Below are 7472 nucleotides of genomic sequence, written 5' to 3' on the forward strand. Positions count from 1 at the left end.
GCTCACAGCAACCTCCAACTCTTGGGCTCAAGCAATTCTCCTGCCTCTGCCTCCCAAGTAGCCATCATTTCATTGTTGTTTGGCGGGCCTGGGCTGAATTTGAACCCTCCAGCTCAGGTGTATGTGGCTGGTGCCTTAGCCACTTGAGCCACAGGTGCCGAGACTGTAGACTCTACTTTCAAAATACATCTTAAGTCAGACACATTCCTCATCTCTCTTGAAATTCTGTTCTTGGATTTCTGTCCATCATTTGTTGCCTGGCCTGCTGTGTTACCTCATTTTAGACCAACAACTAGGCTAATCTTTTAAAATAGATCATATTACTCTCCTGCTAAAAAGGCTACAGTAGAGGTTCTTCATCACAGAGTAAAATCTTGTCTTTTTTCCTTCTACCTACAATGCCATGTGAATCTGGGATCTGCTCACCTCTGAGCTCATCTTTTGCACTCCACTGCAGATGCACTGTTGCTTTACTGTGCCCTGAACAATAAGCAGCTAAGCTTATTCCAGCCACAGGGCTTTCCACCTGTTTGTTGCATGGCTTGCTTTGTGGTATTGTTCAGTTTTTGACTCACTCAAAGAGGTCTGCATTAACAGTTCTTTGTAAACCAGTTTCCTTACCCTATACCTTCTTTTATCCCAGTATTCCCTTTTCTTCTGTATAGCATTTTTTACTGCCCAAGGTTTATTTACTGTTTATCTCTCTTCCACACTAAAGCTCTATGAGGGCAGGAAGTCTTGGGTAACCTGGACGTTGCTCATTAATTCTTGACACATAGTAGTCACTGAAGTTATTGGATGAATGATTGCATGAGTCTTTGGAAAAAGGTTTTAGGAAAGTTGTTATTTTCTATCATTTGGCATTGTTACTGGTTAGTATTCTATCTGAACCAACACATTGGCTAAAAGTATCTCTTCTACCCATAAATTCATTTAAAAAAACATAAAAAACAAAATATGTCAATCTGTTGCGTTGTTGACTAGGAAACACATATGTAGAGCACATTAGAAAGGCTCCAAAGGTTGCATAGAGAAAATTAATCTGCCGTTTCATCTGGCCTTCAGCATGCTGGCAGTCTTAGAGGACCACTGTTTTCATTGTGTATCCTTTCCATAAGGACCAGAGTGACTGGTCCTGGCTTCTCCTTTTCTTGCAAATGCTTTGATTTCCCCACCCTCCCACCAATACATCTTTGAGGTGACTTTTCTTTAAGAGATAAGGTCTTGCTAAATTGTTCACATTGGAGTGCAGTGGATATCCACAGGCATGATCATAGAATATTTCCTACAGCCTGGAACTCCTGGGATAGAGGAATCCTCCTGCCTTACCCTCCTGAGTAGCTGGGACTGTTGGCACGTGCCATTGCCCTGGTCTTTGACTCATTTTTTAAAGGGCTGCTATGAGGAAACTTGTAGCTAGATTTTAACTAACTGCTTATTGATGACTTCTATATCATTCTTAAATTATACTATGCAAAGAGTGCTGTAATGAATAGTTTTTTATATATGACTTTTTGCACAAGTATGAATGATGGTACTGAGTCTTAGGATTTCTGTTTTTAGAATTTTTTCCTTTTTTTGTCTTTTCTCTTGGGCCAGAGCTCTTTTATTTATTTTTTATATTTTGCAGTTTTTGACCAGGGCTGGGTTTGAACCTGCCACCTCTGGCATATGGGATCAGCACCTTACTCCATTCAGCCATAGGCTCCACCCAGGCCAGAGCTCTTTTAATCTCTAAAAATGACTGAACAGTTAAACTTCAAGTCACAAAATTAAAAGGTACCTGAAATATCTCTTAAGTGAGAGGTTCTCCCTAATTCTGACATAAAGAAGAATCAGAGTTATTTTTGGAGCAAATAAGTGAGATCTGTAGTTAATGGCCTTGATCAAAAACAAATCTGTTTTAACTTTACATGTTATATTGATGATAGTGACTTTTTTTGTCTTTTCAGAATTAATCATGAAGGCTTGGCGCTTGTGGCTCAAGTGGCTAAGGCGCCAGCCACATACAGCTAAGGTGGCGGGTTTGAATCCAGTCTGGCCTGCCATGACGGCTGCAACCAAAAAATAGCCAGGTGTTGTGGTGGGGGCCTGTGGTCCCAGCTACTTGGGAGGCTGAGGCAGGAGACTCACTTGAGCCCAGGAGTTGGAGGTTGCTGTGAGCTGTGATGCCACAACACTCTACCCAGGGGGACAGCTTGAGGCTCTGTCTCAAAAAAAAAAAAAAATTAATCATGAAAATGATAAATAGTCTTAGGAAATATTAAATTAATTTACTCAAAGAGTTGATTTGATTAAAACCTAGCAAGCCAGCCTGCTGAGATTAGGATTTCACTAGTCTTAGTCTTTTTTTTTTGAGACAGAGTCTCACTTTATCTTGCTGGGTCATGTGCCATGGCAGCGTCACACAGCCCACAGCAAACTCTAACTCTTGGGGTTAGGTGATTCTCTTGCTTCAGCCTCTTGAGTAGCTGGGACTACTGGTGCTCACCACAATGCCCAGCTATTTTTTTTGTTGCGGTTTGGCTGGGGCCAGGTTTGAACCCACCACCCTCAGTACATGGGGCTGGCGCCCTACTCACTGAGCCACAGGCACCACCCAGATTTCACTAGTCTTTCCTAAAATTTACTTTTTTATTTAATGAGACTTATTTTTAATTTCTTAAAAATCTAATAATCTGATTTTCCATTGAGGCTTGAGTTTACTTTTTGAAAAAATATCCCTTTTACAAATACAGGTATTATTTTTTCCCTATTATTTAAAAGCCACTTATTTGGTAAGTATTCTAGTGCATAAGGTTTTTTTTTTTTTTTTTAAGTAAGAAAAGTGATTTAGAAAACTCACTTGTTGGGCGGGTGTGGTGGCTCATGCCTGTAATCCTAGCACTCTGGGAGACTGAGGCAGGTGGATTGCTTGAGCTCAGGAGTTTGAGACCAGCCTGAGCAAGAGCATGACCCTGTCTCCAAAAAATAGTTGGGCGTTGTGGTGGGTATCTGTGGTCCTAGCTACTGGGGAGGCTGAGGCAGGAGGATCACCTGAGCCCCAAGAGTTTGAGGTTGCTGTGAGCTATATGATGCCTTGACACTCTACCGAGGGTGACAAAATGAGACTGTCATACACACACACACACACACACACACACACAAATACAGAAAATTTCACCTGTTCTTAAGTCCTGAAAATCTTTGGTTGATAATGGGCCCCCCTCCCTCACTTAAAAAACATGAAAAATTTAACATGAAGAAAATGGACATGTTATAAAATGTATTTAAAATCACTTTTGGAAACAGATAAGCTTATTTGATAAAAATTTGACCAGAAACGTTGTGGTTCTTCTTTCATTTGTCCCATTTAAAAATTTTCTGACTACTTCCTAGGAAAATAAGCTTTATTTATTTATTTATTTAACACACAGCTTCCGGTGATTCAGGTTCTTGCCAAGTTTATTTGTGGATTCCCTCCATCTCCATGGGCTCCACATTAAGAATCCCTAGACTGGGCTCGGCGCCTGTGGCTCACGTGGCTAAGGCACCAGCCACATACACCTAAGGTGGCGGGTTCGAATCCCCAGCCCGGGCCCGCCAAACAACAATGACGGCTGCAACCAAAAAATGGCCAGGCATTGTGGCGGGTGCCTGTAGTCCCAGCTACTTGGGAGGCTGAGGCAGGAGACTCGCTTGAGCCCAGGAGTTTGAGGTTGCTGTGAGTGTGATGCCATGGCACTCTACCCAGGGGGATAGCTTGAGGCTCCGTCTCAAAAAAAAAAAAAAAAAGAATCCCTAGACTGCTTTTGGTAGTGATTAAACTTTCAGGCTATCAGGATACTGTTGCTTTAACATATTATCTGTGTTTTGATTTTGAAATGTGGACATATCTGACAGTAATTCTAAATAGCAGCCAGTTGACTGTCACTTTTTTTTTAAGTTCCTCTGTGTCCGGAATTTCCTTCAGTCCAGATTGATCAGCTCCTACTCAGTACCAGTTGAATTTTGTCAGATTATCAAGCACTTCCTTGGTCTTCACTATTCTGAATGATGATGACATCAGAAATGGTATGCATTTGCTTTGTTGAAGTTAAGAGTTTTTTCCACACATGTCGTGACCACTCTTATAACAGAGTTTTACACATTAGAGAACATCTGTTCTATCCTTTTCTTTCTCTGGTGAGGAATTATGCTACAGATCCAGGTTGTATAGATTCTGGCATACACTGAAATCTGCTATAATGAGTTATGGATGCATATGCACTATGGAAATAAATAGAAAGAAGGAAATGAAGACAGCATCATCCAGCAGCACATTATAGTTGGAAGTCATCATAGTTCTGATGTAGGGGCCTAACATTTATACTGTAGTAGTTTTCTAAAAATGAAATAGTTCTGAGAGGCATAGTGTATGAAGTGAAAAGAAAAAGAATTCTTTTTTAAGTGTGAAAAGTGAGATGTACTATTTCATTTTAATTTTTTTTTTGCCAGGGCTGGGTTTCAACCCACCACCTCCTGCATATGGGGCCGGTGCCCTACCCTTTTCAGCCATAGGCGTTGCCCTTTATTTTAGTTTTTTATTATTATCATTATTATTGAGACAGAGTCTCACTTTGTCACCCTTGGTAGAGTGCAGTGGTGTCAAAGCTCACAGTAATCTCAAATTCTTTTTTTTTTCCTTTTTATTTATTTATTTTTGCAGTTTTTGGCTAGGGCTGGGTTTGAACCCGCCACCTCTGGCATGTAGGCCGGCGCCCCACTCCTTTGAACCACAGGTGCTGCCCATAATCTCAAATTCTTGGGCTCAAGTGATTGTCTTGCGTCAGCCTCCCAAATAGCTGGGACTTTAGGTGCTCACCATAATACCTGGCTATTTTTAGAGGCAGGGTCTCACTCTGGTTCAGGCTGATCTCGAACCTGTGAGCTCAGGCAGCCCTCGGCTTCTCAGAGTATGCTAGGATTATAGGCATGAGTGTATTTTTTTTTTTTTTAATTGGTTATTTTGTCTCCAGATTTCAAATTCCCCTTTAGTTCTCAACACTATCATGTTGTGTCTGTTAGTCTGGTTAGTTTGGGGTAATGAATTTGTATTTTTTTTTTTTTTTTGAGACAAAGCCTCAAGCTGTCCCCCTGGGTAGAGTGCCGTGACATCACAGCTCACAGCAATCTCCAAGTCCTGGGCTCAAGCGAGTCTCCTGCCTCAGCCTCCCAAGTAGCTGGGACTACAGGCGCCCACCACAGCGCCCGGCCATTTTTTGGTTGCAGCCATCATTGTTGTTTGGCAGGCCCGGGCTGGGGATTCGAACCCGCCACCTTAGGTGTATGTGGCTGGCGCCTTAGCCGCTTGAGCCACAGGCGCGGAGCCCAAAACTGCAATAAAAGATAGCCAGGCATTGTGGCGGGTGTCTGTAGTCCCAGCTACTTGGGAGCTGAGGCAAGAGAATTGCCTAAGCCCAAGAGCTGGAGGTTGCTGGGAGCTGTGATGTCACAGCACTGTACCGAAGGTGACAAAGTGAGACTCTATCTCTAAAATAAAAAACTTGAGTGTTGTGCTGGCTCAGCCAGGAGAAGGAGGGAGTATTGAATGAGTTTTGAGCTATATGGAATAGCAGGTATGAAAGCTAAAAGAAAAGACAAGCTGGCATGGTAGCTCATCCCTGTAATCCCAGCACTTGGGAGGCTGAGGTGGGTGGATTGCCAGAGCTCATTGAGTTCGAGACCAGCCTGAGCAAGAGCAAGACTTTGCTTTTAAAAGATAGCCAGGCGTTGTGGTGGGAGCCTGTAGTCCCAGCTACTTGGGAGGCTGAGGCAAGAGAATCGCTAAAGCCCAAGAATTTGAGGTTGCTGTAAGCTGTGATGACATAGCACTCTACTGAGGGTGACAAAGTGAAACTCTGTCTCAAAAAAAGAGAAAAGACAAGACAGCATGGCATATTCCAGAAATGCAGTATGTGTGATGGATAATGCTTTATATTAGCGTCTCATCAAGAATTATTACTTTTCATTTATTTTTACTGTTATCAATTGGTTATTACTGTTTAATTTCTAAGCAGAGAGGTGGCATCAAGACCTATTGGGAAGACTAATCATTTCTAAATTGTTAAATTCAGATTTAGTATGTGAATCATAATCACCAGAGTGCAGTGTGGCAAGTATTCTTGATATGAGGTTAGTGTATAGTTTTTATTCTGTAAAAATAAACATTTATTAACACTGTGTACCAGGCACTCAGGTTCTAAGCATGTTACATCCATTAATTTATTTAATAGTAATTTAATGATATGGCTATTAGTGTTATCCCTATTATATAGATATGTGATCCTACACACAGGAGTTAAATAGTTTGTAGAGCTGTGATTTGAACCAAGGTGGTCTGAGTCTGTGGACTGAGAATGCTGCATATAGGATATGCCAGAACCTGTCCACCCGTAGGTAATAACTGGCAGTGTACATATTTTTATATTTTATCATTTAGACAAATGAAGTAGAAACATGTCCAAGAGTAGGATCTAAGTGTATAGCTGCTAGTCAGCTTTCTCTCTCTCCCCTCTTCTCTCCCCTCACTTTTGCATAGACACCAGACCCTGTTGAGTAATATAGTTCACCTTAAGGTGGAATGCCTCTGGTCTGGGTAAAATATTCCTCTCCTGCCCTTTTGGAACCTGAATTTGGGTGAATTTGTAGTTCTGGTGGGAAAGGACTAGGGAGCAGCTACTTCTCTCTTTCTTGCTATTTCTTCCTAGCAAAATGTAGTCTTACATTGCTTTAAGATGGAGGTACTGCCTCAGAAATACATCATTAACCAATTTTGTCACTGTATGAACAATATGTGCACTTACACAGACCTTATGGTATAGCCTATTGCTTCTAGTTTACAAATCTCTACAGCATGTTACTGTGCTGAGTATTGTAGGCAGTTGTTACACAGTGGGTATTTGTATATCTAAATATAAAAGTTATGGTAAAGGCATAGTAAAAGGTAAAAATTGTACCTTGTATAGGGCATTTATGCCAAGAGTGAAACTTGCAGGACTAGAAGTTGCTCTGAGTGAGTCAATGAGTACGTGGTAAGTGAATGAGAAGGCCCAGGACATTGATGGCTATTGTGGACTTTATAAACACTGTATATTTAGGCTACACTACACTTACAGAAATTATTTTTCTTCAGCAAGTTAAACTTAGCTTACTGTAACATTTTTACCTTATAGACATTTAAAAGTTTTTAACCATTTTTGAGTCTTTTGTCAAAACACACATTGTTCAGTTGAACAAAAGTATTCTTTATATCTTTACTCCATAAATTTTCCTATTTAAATTGTTTTTAATTTGTTAACCTTTTTTCTTTGTTTTCTTTTTTTCTTTCTTTTTTTTTTTTTGAAGACAGAGTCTTATTTTGTCACCCTTGGCAAAGGCCTCATAGCTCACAGCAACCTCAGTCTCCTGGGCTCAACCAATTCTCTTGCCTCAGCCTCGCAAGTAGCTGGGAC

Source organism: Otolemur garnettii, unplaced genomic scaffold (assembly GCF_000181295.1).
Source record: "Otolemur garnettii isolate 467f Iridium unplaced genomic scaffold, OtoGar3 scaffold00007, whole genome shotgun sequence".
Lineage (NCBI taxonomy): Eukaryota > Metazoa > Chordata > Mammalia > Primates > Galagidae > Otolemur > Otolemur garnettii.